This window comes from Ambystoma mexicanum, chromosome 11, assembly GCF_040938575.1.
Source record: "Ambystoma mexicanum isolate Mex_15411 chromosome 11, UKY_AmexF1_1, whole genome shotgun sequence".
In the NCBI taxonomy this organism is placed as follows: Eukaryota; Metazoa; Chordata; class Amphibia; order Caudata; family Ambystomatidae; genus Ambystoma; species Ambystoma mexicanum.
The window spans coordinates 718,823,435-718,838,700 of NC_090934.1; the positions used below are offsets into that span (position 1 = coordinate 718,823,435).

General features: G+C 41.6%; 1 protein-coding gene across 2 annotated transcripts in view; it reads left to right on the forward strand.

Moving 5' to 3' along the window:
- Nucleotides 1–15,266, forward strand: part of SYT9 (synaptotagmin 9) — a 1,403,218-nt gene that overhangs the window by 296,463 nt on the left and 1,091,489 nt on the right. The gene's annotated exons all lie outside the window — the stretch shown is intronic.

The following is a 15,266-nucleotide window of genomic DNA, read 5'->3' on the forward strand; positions in this document are numbered from 1 at the left end:
AAACTTAATGAAATAGGTCAGAAGTTCAGAAACTTTTCAGCCAGAGATGTTCAAAGAAAGCACAGTGTCTAAATGACCGATGGCTTGCACTTGGCTGTTTCTGCAATTGACAACATTTGTAATCTTCTTTAAAAAAAAAAAACACTTGTGCCAAATTCACTAAAAGTAATGCAAATAAAAAATGTGCGGATGATGCATTTATTTTATTTGCATTACGTTGAGTGGTAAGCAGGTGACCTTATTCACAAATGTGTCTTGTGACATTCCAGGGGCCTGTCCTGCAGCACAGATGATGTGATGGCCAGCCCCCTTCCTTTACGTAAGTGTCAGAAGCATGTACAGCACTCCTTGATCCCGCGTGAATACGGGGAGTGCATCTCATCATGATGGCACCATAAAATGGCCCTTCATGATGAAATATTTAAAAAAAAACAAATAATGGCTGTTCCTGTTTGAGGGATTATTTTCTAAATGGGACAGCATTGGTTCATGCCTCTGCTCTTCCTCACTTAAACATATAATTAATGAACGGTAAGAAATGACCCTGCTATTCATTGCACTTCCCCTGTGCGTGTTAAATAGAGGCACTGGGGAATGTGTTTCTGCACATTTAAATGTGCATTTAAATGTGCATCCCATTTCTGAATTTCGGATGTGCATTAAAATGTGCAGAAATGGTCCCTTATTTGTGCAAATGTGCAAAGGGGCTGACGAAGGGAATCAGAATGTGCGCATCTATGAAGGAACTTTGCAAAAAAAGGGCATATCTATTGTGGGTGCAAGTGATAAAATGCACTCAGGCTACATCACTTGTGCCAACACAAGTGTTGAAAATAGGCATCTTACTGTAGAAATGTTATGTGCTTTTTCTAGGTACAGAGTTCATAATATTGCAGTCCTACCTGACTGAATGGTATTCCTTTGAGGGACATCAAAGTCTGCATCCTAAATCGTTGGCATGTGACTGATTCTGTCTCAGCCCTACTTGTATTTCGATTGTAAAATAAATAACATCAGTAGTCCTCATGGAAGCAAACTCAGCTGGATGATACTTCATGCACCCGAACCCATGACTGACTCTTCCCCAGCCCATAGACTTAATGTCTATGGGCCTCATTACGAGGTGGGCGGTAAGGGGTTAACAGCACCGTTAATGGTGCCGGTGCCGTTAACCCCTTACCGCCCTATTACGAGTCTGGTCGCGGGACGCGCAAAGTGTGCCTGGTAAAACCAGGTGCCCTTAGCGGGTCCCGCTAGCAGACCAAGGAGCTAACAACAGGCCCGTTATTAACTGTCTCCCCATTCCCATTGAGCCCTCTAGGGGCTCGAATGGGAATGGGGATGTACCGAGTCCGGGATCATCGAATGAGGAATTACCGGGTCCCCCAAGGTTGGAATGGCCCGTTAAGTCCTCATTTGACGAACCCGGACCCGGTATGTGGTAAGGAGGTAACCATGCTGCAAATTTCGGCATGGTTACCTCCAACCTCGGAATGAGGCCCTATGTCTGTTATGAATTTCCTAATGTGTCATTGTCGAAACCTCAGTACTACCTATTGTGTCAAACTCTGCATGATGAAAAAAGTATTCCCCACTTTTGCTGAATTATCTTTTTGTCAAATTACATTTTTCAAAATTTTTACCACTTTTTTACCACAAAAAGATAAATGGTGGTTTTGGGTTAGGTATATAGAAAGAGTGGTCTGCACAGGTTTATCCCAGGATTTTTCAGTAAAGACAATTTCAAAAAATGTCCCCCAAAAAATGTGACAAAAGAAATCTGAACAAACCTCATAGATTCATTACAAAAAGACCCAGGAATGCCTGACATGTGACAGGGAAGGTCCATCGCGTTTGGATCCCAACCCTGGGAGTGGGCTAGTGACGGAAACTCACTTGAATGGAGTGTACTTGGGGATTGGAGAGAGGGTACCTGAAGGTGTGACACAGTATCCCTCCTTTCCTGATATTAAGTTTTCTAAACCTCCTCCAATCGTTCTACGATATTGTTGTTCATATCCTACTGTTCCCCCTGGAGTTATCTCAAGTACCACAAAGAAGAAAATGCCCCAAAGAACAGTACAGACTTCCTATAGGAAACACCACAGTCATACTGAGACAAAGAAGAGGGGTTTCGAAGCCTACAGGGATGAAGGTCAGGCATGTCCTGTTAATTGGATTGGTTGTGGTCAGGCAATTGAGTCTGAGAATGTACATCTGCAGCCTGTTGTAATATCAATTATATATATTTTTTAATAATTAGTTATTTTTAATGGGCTTAATAACCAGAGGTTTCTAAGCGTGGACCCAGGGTTCAAACCTGTGTTGCTCTGTGTCAACTTGCTTCCAAGGAGAGCGCGTTGCCCCTGAGCTATCCTCCTGAGACCAGCAAGTGTATTAAACGTGGAGTTCACAAGCACCAAGGAGAGCGAGAAACGAGAGAGCGAGAAGCCTGTGCGAGGAGAGGGCATCAGGAGTCTCTAAGGAGCCGGAGAAGACGGGAGAAGGGATTGTGGAAGCTACCAGTCCCTTTGCTATGGCCAAGAACTACTCATTCTCCTGAATGGCACAACCATCCAGGGATGTCTGAGGGGCAGGCAGTGAGACCCTGACCTCAAATCCCAGAAAGCATCTTACATATGAAACCGAAGAAAAGTATGTTGCAGCCGGTGAGTTTCAAGAGAATGCAAGGAAAACCGGTGCACTTATGAAAGTGAAGGAATATCATTGTAGTGGAGTGGTCGCGTGCGGTTGGCACGTTCGCCAAAGCCTCAGAGTAAAGTAAAAGAGCAAATTAAGACCAATGCAGTACTTGAATTGAATTTTGACTGCCCTCAGAGTTATCTAATTAAAGCAGGTTGCTTACAATTAAAATAATGTATCATATACTTAAGATTCAACATCTTGCCTACTAACGAGTATATTGGCGGTTGGACTGGAATACCTTATAAGGAAAGACTTTGCAGATTATGTAAAACTGAAATAGAAAGCCTGTGGTCCCTTGTCCAAATTATACGAGAAAGGGTGTGGTCATTTGGTATCGAATATGCATTCTATTACCTCTGACCAATTTTGGAATTTGATATATTGTGCAGAATCGATTGTGACCACTGCATCTGCTTTTTATATATGCAAAAAAGCTTTGATGGTTATATTGTAGTGTTCTTTGTATAAAAAAAAATTTTAAATAAATATTTATAATGAACTGTACTTTTATTATATATTTGGTTTATTATGGAAATCTGTATATATATATGAATTTTTAAAGTATTTATTTACCTTTTCATACTTTTGATGAATTGTATGTCTAATGTTCTTATTGGGTGTTTATAAGGTTTTTGATAACCAAATGCACTATAAAAAAAAAATGAATAGAATTTTGCAGAAACATTGGTTCACAAAATGAGAATACTATGAATAGGAGAGTGAAGGCGATGAACGAACAACCTGAGGGGAGCCAGTGAAGTGTGAGCAAAATGAGGATCAGGCAAAACAAAGCTGTAACTGAAAGTCAAGCAAGTACAGCATAGAAAGGAGAACCAAAGAAGCATCAAGAAAGGCAAACCCTAAATCTAAGAACTTGTGAAACCCTGTAACTCGCCAAAGTGGTAGAAAACTGCATAAGGGCAACTGGTTGCATAACCTGTAATGGGTGGGCAGCATAACCTGTAATGGGTGGGCAGCACAACCTGTTAGCTGCGCCAAGACTAAGATGTCCTAACACGGAGAAGTGTAAAAGCAGCTTTGAAATACAAATATTATTGAACAATGTGAATTTTGTTGAACATTCAGAGCAAGTGCTTAAAGCTTGGGGAAGGGAACCCCTGAGCTCCTTTGGAATATTGTTTTTGAAATCAATGCTTGCAACTTGTGCTAGGGACTCCCTGAGCTCCTTTGGAACATTGTTGTTTTGGAAATCAATGTTTTAGGCTTGGGGAAGGGAACCCCTGAGCACCTTTGGAACATTGTTGTTTTGGTGAAACAATGCTTAAGCTTGGGGAAGGAACCCTAAGCAGCTTTCTGAACTTTGTGGTTGGAACTGTATTCTGAACTTGTGAAGGGGGCTAGAAACCGCTCCAGACGTTATGTTGAAGACTATTTAGTTAGAATATACCCACACTAAATGTCTATATTAGACGTGAGGGCAAGCATAGGTTTTGACACAGACAGACTTTTGGGTTGAACTTGCTGACTTAGATCTTTCCTTAGTTTCATTAGGTAGTGCTATTCCAATAATAGCTGTAGGGCAAGTTAGGCATTACTTCCATCCTAATATTTTAATGAAGGTTTTCAAAACTGTTACATCTGCTTTGCTCATGTGAGACAATTTCCTGATGTATTCTGTGAAGAACCTGGAAGGGTGAAAGGTACATATCACCACATCCGTACACCTGCAGGCAAGGTAGTGCATCTAAGACCCTACACTATTAAAGTTAGAATATCCCCACACTACATTTCTATATTAGACATGAGGGCAAGCATAGGTCTTGACACAGACCGACCTTTGAGTTGAACTTACAGACTTAGATCTTTCCTTAGTTTAGTCATTACACCCATCCTGATATTTTAATACAGGTTTTCAAAACTGTTGCATCAGTTGTCTGTGTCATCTCCTGGTACCTTGCCTGTCTCACACAACCCACTGACCACTTTTGAGATAATGTGACCATGTTTACCCACAAGAAGCAGGAGAGTTGCATAACATTCATGCTTCACCAATAAATTGATCTTGCTAGCTCAACATTGGGAACAATTTCATTCTTATGTTACTATGAGGTGGATCTCAATCTTCTACGTCACAAAACCATGTTATCACATGGGATGTTGGTGGTGGGAATATTGGCAACAGTGGGGCAGTAGTTGGCTTGTCTTAACCATGAATAGGACACATACTTGTGGCACCATTACAATATGTGCATGATGCTCAAGGGCACCACTTCAAAGGGCATCCAGATAGTTGAGCATGGAGGCACAACATCTTTTTTTGCTGTGCCTTCCATATGAAGCTTTGTGCTTAATGTGACTCTGTAGTAGTGCTCAGCCACACTCATGTTGGTGCATAAGTGCCTTACACGTACATTGGCAAAGCAGTTTTTCCTGTGAAAGTTCTCTATGTCTGGGCATGATTCATGTTGAGCTAGGCACACACTACTTTTATCCAATGTATTGCAGCTTGTAAGAGACCAGCCTATATGAGACAGCTTTACTAACCCTACTTACACTGATACTCTAGAGGTGACAGAACTGGTTTCACCACGCCACTAAAATTCAGAGATTTTCCAATAACTTAAATAGTCCATCAGTTAATTATACTTTGAGAAATCACAAGTTTTCATAAGAGGTACTCCCAGGCAACCTGTGCATAGCACTAGTTCGAACTGGCAGAAGGCTTCAAGGAAGTGCAGCAAATGGTCATCCCTGTGATAAATGCTGACACTTGTTTAACAAGGGTAGTATACTGGCCACAGTGACTGATTATTAAAAACCTACCACCTAACAAGATCAGCACAATCACCATTTATACTTTCAGTTTCTATTTCCGGTCTCACACAACCTACAGTTAAATGATTTAGCAAGCAGGAATCCCACCCTCACACACTGAGACAGAAAACATGCTGCTTTACACAAACAAAATATTAATTAAATAAAATAACATCAACATATGTGATAGTTGATTCCCACTTCCACTACAATGACAAAGTGCCTACACCTCAATGTAAACCAGGATTAATATTCACTTTACTCTACCTGTATGCACATACATTGACATTGATTATATTTTATGCGAAATAATTGGAAACTATTGATATCAGAGAAATGTGCTTAATTCAACCCACATCCAATCTGAAATCAAAAAGGTGGAGCAGTGCTCAAAATGAGGCTTAAAACAAAACAATCTACCAAATCTAAACCGTTAGACACAATTTAGGACAAACTATTGGTTCCTGTATACGCATACAGGGGTACCCCTAGGGGCAGCCATGGTTGGGGTCATAAAACTAAATAATGGTTATAGGGACCACGCTGCGAATCAAATGATTCATCAATAAATTAATTTAGATTTTCATCTTTTACGTGTATCCATCTGAATATCACATCATAGTATCCTAAAACCAAGCTGAACACAGTCATATCATTTCTCAAATTAGAACATTTTACTCAAACTAAATAAGAAAAGCACATGATAAGGAAAAGGTTTAAAGCTAAACATGATTACAATATATCAAAGCCCTTGAACAAACCCAAGGGTCACTCCTTCAAAAACATATCAACATTTTAAAAAGGGTTATAGCTGGTGAAAGAGAGGGAGAAAACCAGGAGAGAATCCTAAATTTGTGTAGAAAGGGAAAGTGGAATCAGCAAATATGTTTTTAGATAGAGACAGAGACCAAATCTGCACATGGATATTTACTGACCATGTTATATGTACAAAGGCATCTCATACAGTCATAAAGGTTATTAGCTGTACTTGTACTACCACAAAGCAAATATTGATGATTGAAAGTGCATTTTGTCTACTCTTTTCAGAGAGATTGAGATTTGGTCCCTGTCTCTATCTAAACGCATTTTTGCTGATTTACATTTCCTTTTAGTAATAGGTGATGCAAGTTGTAAGGAGAGGTCATAGAGTTGAAAGGAGATGGTGGTTGATACAATGGAGTGATCAGATAGGGATTGTGGGAAAGTAGTATTGGTGGCTGGGAGAGGTTGAGATGAATCAGAGATCCAAAGAGTTACTCCCAGTGTGGGTAGGTAGGTTTTGGATAGAGTGGATAGAATTCTAAGAAGTTGTTGGAGAGGGAAGGTTAAAGTCACCCAAGAAAATGAGGTGATGTTTAGTGGGAAGAGAATCAAGGAGTTGCCCATGTTCATCACAGAATGGTCCAGTGGGACCATGAGGTTGATAGATGGACATGAAGAAAACTGAGTGAGGTGAAACAATAGTAGAGATGGTGAATTTAAAAGAGGTAGTAGATGGCGTGGCATTGGAGATTTGTGAAGCGTTAAGGCAGGAAGAGTGCCTACTCTCCTCCATTCAACTCCACCTTTGCCAATTAGACGAGGAGAGTGAATGAATGATAGTTTGGAGTGATGTAGGGGTGCCAGAGTGGCAGTGCCAAATGGAGAAATCCAGGTTTCAGTGAAAGCAAGGAGGGTTAGGGGAGGAGAGGTTGTGTGAAATTAGTCAATGATAAAGGACATTTTGTTGCATACAAACTAAGCATTCCAAAGTACAATGTTCAGTTGATGTAGAAAGGAAGAGTAGAGAAGTTGAGTCTCAGAGGAATGGAGGCGTGGTGGATAGGTGTTAGGGGAGGTATGGTTAGCTCATTGACTTTGTGTTGGAAATTGTAGGTGCAAGAGGTTGGAGTAGTAGGAGTTTCGAGATTTGAGTTTTATGATACGGATAGGAAAAGAGGAACTTGTAATGTGATTGGAGAAAGCATAGAGATAACTGAGTAAGAAGAGCACCAGGAGTGAATGCACAATAGGTGAGTACCGTAGAGTGTAGAGACAGCACAGTAATTAGCAAGCTAGGGGTTCTCAAACATGCAGCAGAGAGAAAGGTAGAAGCATAGGCTCATAGTTTCAGAGGTAAAGAGGCTGGTCAATGGCTGGTCTTCACCATTCACTGTTCCACCCTGAAATGGAGCGGCCTTGGCTGGACACCCCCTGGGAAATTCAGATAAGACTTTACACACACTAATCACCTGATTGCCTATGTCAGAACCGGTCTACTCCAGATTGGAGGTTACAGACTACCCACCGTTATAGGTTTGACAGCGGGGCTACTATGACCACCAAAATAGAAGTGACATAGCACAGAAGCTTCATACATGCACTCTGGCACCTCAGGACAGGACCGATAATTGGAATATGGGCAAAAATTAATAGCTGTAATATTGGTTAATCATGTAGTCCCACCCAACCCCCACTGTAACAGGAATTACCTTATACTCCAATCTTGGGGATCGAACCACCAGGACACCTTCGAAAGGTACAAAACTCGGTTTTAGGTTTAAAGGAAACCTTGGAACCCTATGTCTCAAACTTAAAGGGATCAAGATAGGACAAGGTAGACTCACATAGGAAAAGTGGTCCCTGCAAAGAAAAGAAGACTAAATACGTATGGTTGCAGAATGGCATCTCTGTGGATCTGCTTTGCAAGGCTCTGTGTCCCACAGTGACCTTGCTTTTATGGTGTGAGCTTGTCGACAACAGCTGTACGCCGAGACGTGATGGGTTGGGCAGCTTAACTCAACTTCGGCAGCCATTTTGGAGGTGGCATTTTAATTATCCACAAACAACATGGAACGGTGAAACCAGGCGAGTGCAGCAACATATTGCTGCATCCATCGGGGCTTCCATATGTGGCTCAGAAAGAGTGGGGCATGCCGGGGCTGGACCAAAGTCCTAACAGCCTATTCCATCAGTGGTTGGTCCTCTGATTTTGTACTTGGTGTTGCTGGGATGAGACAATTTCTACCTGATTGGTGTTGCCAGGGGAGTCTCTTGTGGCCTATAGCTGGAGATTGGGCCAATTTAACATGGCCACAGGAAGTGATGTCACCAATCCAAGATGGCCACAGGAAGTGATGACACAGATTCAAGATGGTTGTAGGAAGTAATGACACTGATCCAGCATCGCTGCAGGAAGTGATGTTAGAGGAGAATGTGATGCCACAAACTAGAAGTGATGACAGACACCCTCATCACCTGATCACCTAGTCCATCAGAGTTTGTCCTGTGTGTTGTTGGGATGAGGTGATTTCTCCCTGATTAGTCTTCCCAAATTCCCAAATAAGAATGGCTTAGGTCAAAAGAGGAGTGGCTAGGAATAGCCCTCACTAGGTCCTACCTAGTACTTGTGTTGGCTGTGGGACATGTGTAGGGAGGCTTTGTTCCCCCCCACCCCCTAAGAAACTGGTATGGGCTGGCAGGGAATCCTCCCCATTAGTCAGCACAACCTATAATGATGCTGCAAAGCTCTTTTCCAAATAAGTAAAAAAAGGATGCAGGCCTTTTAAGGCAAGACCCACTGCATCATACCATGGCAAACAAGACCGGTAAAGGGGCATGTGTACAATACTCAGAATTAAATACTTCCAATATTTGTCAGAAAAATTCTTACCAAGGTACATTACGCAAACTTTATCGAGTTGAGGGGAAGATGTGGATAGAACAGAAGATGCACATGTTTGAACTGTCAGGCCCGGTGTATGGATTCAATAATACATATGTCCATCAAACAAATCAAAGATGGTGTAACAGCCTTTTCACCCACCTATCCTAGAGAAAAACAGAGGCAACCAAATTCTACCTCACCCTCATTGACTCTCACTCCAACCATTCTCATCGACTAATGGGCACCCTGAACTCACTCCTCCTAAACCTATGACTATCAACTCCACTCTCAGCTAATGACCTAGCTGAATACTTCGCTGTACACATTTCCAAAGTTAGAGACTCTCTCCTGACACTCCCTCCTCCTACATTATACACTCCACCTACTCTATCATTATTCTCTGCCTCTATTTCCCACTTTAGTCACACTAATGCTGATGAAGGCTAACCCCTTGTGTGCCCCATCAGACCCTGTAGCTCTTCAGTCAAGCCTATTGCCCTTTCACTTCACCGAACTCTTCAACCTGTCCTTTTACTCTGCTTGCTTTCCCTCTATTTTCAAAATGGCCACTGTCAACCTGCTCCTAAAAAAACCAATGAGATGACCCAAAACCTACCGCCTTGCTTTTGTACTCTTCTTCCGCAAGGGTTGTGTTCAACTGTCTTACACATTTCTTAGATATCCACAACCTTTGAGACCCCTTAAAAGCAAGTTTAATTAACTCCAGCTTCAATTAACTCCAGATCCCTAGTTGCACATGCCACAGAGATTGCTGATTTTATTCTGGCCGAAACATTTGACTTTCTCGCCATCACAGAATCCTGGCTTCATGCGGTAGCAGGCCCTATGCTCATGTTAGCTATCCCTGATGGGTACTCGATTGTAAGAGAGGATAGACATGAAGCGTAAGGTGGAGGCATTGCTATCACCTTTAAGTCATGCCTATGCATTAGATTAGCCCCCTCCCAAGACTTTCAATCCTGCGAAGTTCTCACAGCTAAATTACCTTTAGCTAATTCTCTTACCATTCACCTGATTTATAGACCTCTGGGCCCCATCGGGCCATTTGAGGAGGATATCTCAACCATTATTTCTAAAAACCTTAAAAACACTGAACAAGTACTACTTTTAGGCAACTTCAACCTGGGCTTTAATGACCCCCAAGACAAACATGCTATTACCATCACCAACAACCTATCAGAACTAGACCTAACCCAAAGGAGTAGATGCTCCCACACACAATAAAGGCAGAACACTTGACTGGGTTGCAGATCATTACTGTAATGTCACTATCACCTCCATCACCCCACAAGCCTGGACTGACCATTACATCTTGTCGTTCAATCTAGCCACTACCAAACCTACCCCCACACTCGCTCTGACTGCTCCACCCACCCTAACTAGACATAAAAAGAATATTACAGCTGATAGACCCATTCCCCTTATTCTCCCTACCCTTAACTCATTACCTGACAGAACCAAACCCGGCATGCTTGTTGATGAGTACAATAACATCATGATAACATCACTAGATACCATTGCTCTGCTCAAAATGAGACAAAGCAAGTCTAAAGCCCACCTGAGCACATGGTTCACCTCACACCTAAAAGACCTGCGACTGGAAAAAAGAAGCTGTGAAACCGCCTGTAGCCCACTCCCCTCAGAAGAAAATAGAATAAAACTCACTAAGATTTAATCTCTTTACAAAATAGAAATGTGCCTGGCCAAACGAGAATCCTACAATAACCGCATTTCACAAGCCAACTCCAGCATGAAGTTATTATTCACGATCCTAAAATAATTGGAGACTCTTGCCCCCCATCAGACACCTGCACTAAAGACAAATCCTGGCGTTCGGACATCCAGCATGCGCTAGTCAATAAGTGATCACCCTCAAGAATTAAATTGCCCTTAAAAAAAAGCTTCTCTATCCACCATATCTCCACCAAATAACACTCCATTGCCCCCTCAAACTCCACCTCCTCATTTTAACTTCTCTAAAATCTCTATCCTCCAGGTAGAAAAAGTCATACTATTGCTCAAACCCTCTAACTGCCAGGGTGATCACTGTCCAGCTCAACCTCTCTGTTCATAGCTGTGCCTCTGATTTCTCACTCTGATAACTTACTTGTAACTGCCACCTTTTGTCTTATGGTTGTCCTTACTTGCCATGTGTAACTTATTGCTGTAACCAAGCTGTGAATTTCCATGAAACCTTTGCGTCCTGATACCTTTGGGCTTGGTGCGCAATATAAATAAATAAACAAACAAACAAACAAGTTTCTGCTCCTATCATGCCAGAGAAGCTGTTCTCATGAATGTCTTAAACTTCGTCAGCTCTGATAAGCACTCCAACCTATCCTCTATCCTAATTATCCTTGACCTGTTTGCTGCCTTTGACACTGACAATCACTCTGATCTCCTTAATACTCTCTCTTTTGTTGGGATTCACAATTGAGCCCTTGCCTTGGTGGAATCGGACTTGGCACCATGCCAGTTCTCTGTCTCCTGGAACTACATCAATTCTCAACTCATTCCACTAACTGTGGTGTTCCAGAAGCCTCTGTCTCGGATTTCCTCACGTTCACACTCTACACCTCTGCTCTTAGAGCACTGATGTCCTCCTTTGGGTTCTCAAAACAACACTTTGCAGATGACACCCAAATCATCTTCGCTTTTCCTGAACTCTCCTCTGATCTCTCTATCAACATTTCCAGCTGTCTCTCTGCCATTAAATATTGGATGGCTTCACACTCTCTGATGTTAAAATCTACCAAAACAGAGGTGCTGTTTTGTCCTGCCAAATATTCTCTCTCATCTCTTCCCCCATCTCTTCAGTTCCCACTTGACATTCTCCCGTACTCTCCCATACTCTTCTTCCGCTAGAACCCTCAGCATCATCTATGGCACCGCGAAACTGCAACAGCAGCTTGCCTCCACCTCCTAAATTTTAGGAAAATAAAAATAAACAAATGAAGAAATTAGTAAACATGAATTATTTAAATATTGGCTTGACTTGTGACTCCTTGTTTGATGTCCCATTGTTTATAAGTAAATTGGCGAAGAAGCCGAAGAAGTATGACAGAACTCAATCACTCCATCATTTCTCCAAACTACGAAAGTATGCTACTTATTCTCAACAGGGCAGGTTATTGGAAGCTCCTCGTTCTTACTTGTTGAAACTGTGGTTGCCTTTGTTGATACGATTTATAACTTACCTGTGGTTTGATATCTTGCCAGTTTTTTTCTAACACTGGCATCTGGAAGGGTACATGTCGATTAAGTAAGACACAGATTGAGACATCTCGTCATGTACTTACACAATGCACTGTTCTTGGATGTTTATATGTTAAGGGTTACCAGGGAATCAGGCTGTTTAGATCGGATCAATTTTGGTCAGCGATCTATGGGACGGAATCATTGGTAATCTCTTCGGCAGCTCACCACATATGGTGGAGGATCAAAGATAAGTTGGATGACGGTGCTATTTGCTCGTCTGGGCTAATACTTGATTTATAATGTATAATTTTGCTCTAGGAGACATGTAATATCTTGTGCCCTGGCATGGCAAAGGACGACATTTTATAGATATAACACGGATGATCTTTTTGTAATTTTTTATTGTATATTATTATTAAATTTTTAAGATTCAGAGGACTCCTTGACCAATTTTTATTGTATTATGTAATTTTATGATTTTATAATGCGATATGTTGTTACTGTTGTTCCTGATACAGTGTTAATTTTGACTTTGTAAATCTCTTATTATAAAAGGTTGATTATTCTCAACCGTATGCACTTAATAAAGCAAAAAAATAAAAAAATAACGTGCTTAATACTAGCGTTGTAGTTTCTAAGCACGGGATTGTGATTCAAACCTGTGTGGAACTGCGTTGTCTTTCTTCCTAGACAAACGTGTTGCCCCCTTGTTTTATCTAAACTGAACTACTGAACCAGCTTCCTCTTTGGTCTCCCCAACTATGTTAATATCTTGTCGACAAGATCATTAACTTTGCCACCAGGACTGTTTTATAACTCCCTCACTTCAAACCTACTTCCTCGTACTGTCACCAGGCTGGATGGCTGATGATGCCAGATTTAAATTTCTTTCCTGGTTCACAAATCTGTCCACAGTAAGGCCCCATTATATCTATACTCTTTTATACAACTCTACAAGTTTCTCTGTTCTACCTCCTTGACTACCCTTGTCGCACCGCACACTCCCTGTGCTTCCTCTCACTTCTGATCTTTCACTCTTCATGCTCCACTTGCATGGACTCTCTTCCACCAGACATCTATGAAACAGTTCACACTGATTTGTTCAAAACCAAACTGAAAGCCTACTTCCTCCCCTCTGAGTTACCCTCTTAACCTACCTCCCATCTGCCTTTAGCTAACACTTTCCCTTGCCTCTAACCTGCCTCTGACTCTCACTTTTTCTGCCTCCACCCTAGCACTTCTTCCACAATGGTCACATCCCTAAAACAGGTGGCTGTATTGACTACCTGCACTTAAAGATGTTTTCTATCACTATTCCCTACCACCTCTTCTAGAAAACCCATGATTGGGAAGATGTGTTGAAAGAAGAGGTATAGAGAAAAGGGATACCTCCCTGATCACTGCCTATCTCTGAATATCCTAAGGAGTTGAAATCTGGAGAGGGTGTGGTTCGGAAGACATAGTGAAAGTGAGAAAGACAAAACAAATACCTTTCAAAGAGACATAGGTGAATGAAATGGAGATTAAAGATACAGATGTTAGCAATATGAGTGAAGTAAATTGTGTGTGTGTATTTGTAGATGAGTGAAAAAGAAAGTGATGGTCATAGCAAAGAGCCAAAACAAATGCCTTAAAAACTCAGACATGCTTGTGTGGGAGTGGGGGGAAAATTAACAGAGGTGGGTGTGCTTCTGTGTGTTAGAAGAGAATTATCCAGTAGTATGCCAAATGTACATAGAGGAGAACAAAACCCACTCAGTTCCTTAATGTTTCAGAGATAAATGGGAAGGAGGATCAGGTTTCTCAAGCCAGAGATTGTCAGGTTTCTCATGCAATGATGTGTGGTTGAGGTGCGTGAGAGATAGGCACACAAAAGAGAGATGTTCAAGGCACAATGATGAGTGAACAATCAAAGAGACATCCAACAGGAACGACATTAATATACCACAGACAAATAATAAATGAAAGTAAAAGTATAGAGGTGAGAATGATAACAGGAAGATATGTTGTGATTTTCCTCTTCGATATGAAAAGCCATGAATGTATGATTTGGTAGAAATGCTTTTATTTATTGTATACAACATAGATTTCTCAATAATAATAGTTCCTTCTCAGTTCTGGGTTAGTCATCTGACTTACCGCTTTCAGCATCAATAAGGAACATCTCTTGTCATGTTTGGTACGTTTAGGTATAGAGGCTGCCAACCTTGAATCACCTCTACCGTTCTGTCATACAAATGTCTCTCTTTAGTTCTCTTAAGATGTCGTTTTACTAGATCTGTCACAGTGGTGCATAGGTACCTTGCTCTTTGTCACTTTTAGCAACATGTTACATTGAAACACATGCTTCAGTTCATTTTGACATTGAGTTGGCAACATGGACCGCATCTACTAGCCTGGAACATGAAAGCCTTGTTTTGCTTGTCTTTAACTTGAGTTGGCAAGTTAACTTGGATCTGCCAGCTGTAATGTAAATAGTTTAGTGGCTCAGCTCGCTTTGAGTTTAAGCCGGCAACTAGGAGCACATCTATCAGGATGCAAAATGCATGTGTTTCTTTCAGTTCTCTTCATTTATTAGCTGTCAATTGGGGCCACATCCACTGGTATTCCATAAAGATATCCCCATATCCCCATACTCCACATCTCCTTCAACCTCTGCCTCTGCTTCTTTGTTAGATATTCCCATTTCCATACAGTCAATCCCAACGACAAATGAAGAAGCATCCTTCCAGCCTCTCACCTAACCCCCCCCATGCATAACTTGAACCCTTGCAAGTGGTTCCTTGATTGAAAGCCAAGTCCGGCACTGTCACCAGTCGAACATTTGTTTGGTTAGGACACTTTAGTGCCACACTGGGGCCAAACATTGCTAAAGAGAGGAGAGGAGAAAAAGAAGGGATCCCCACAAATATAATATGTG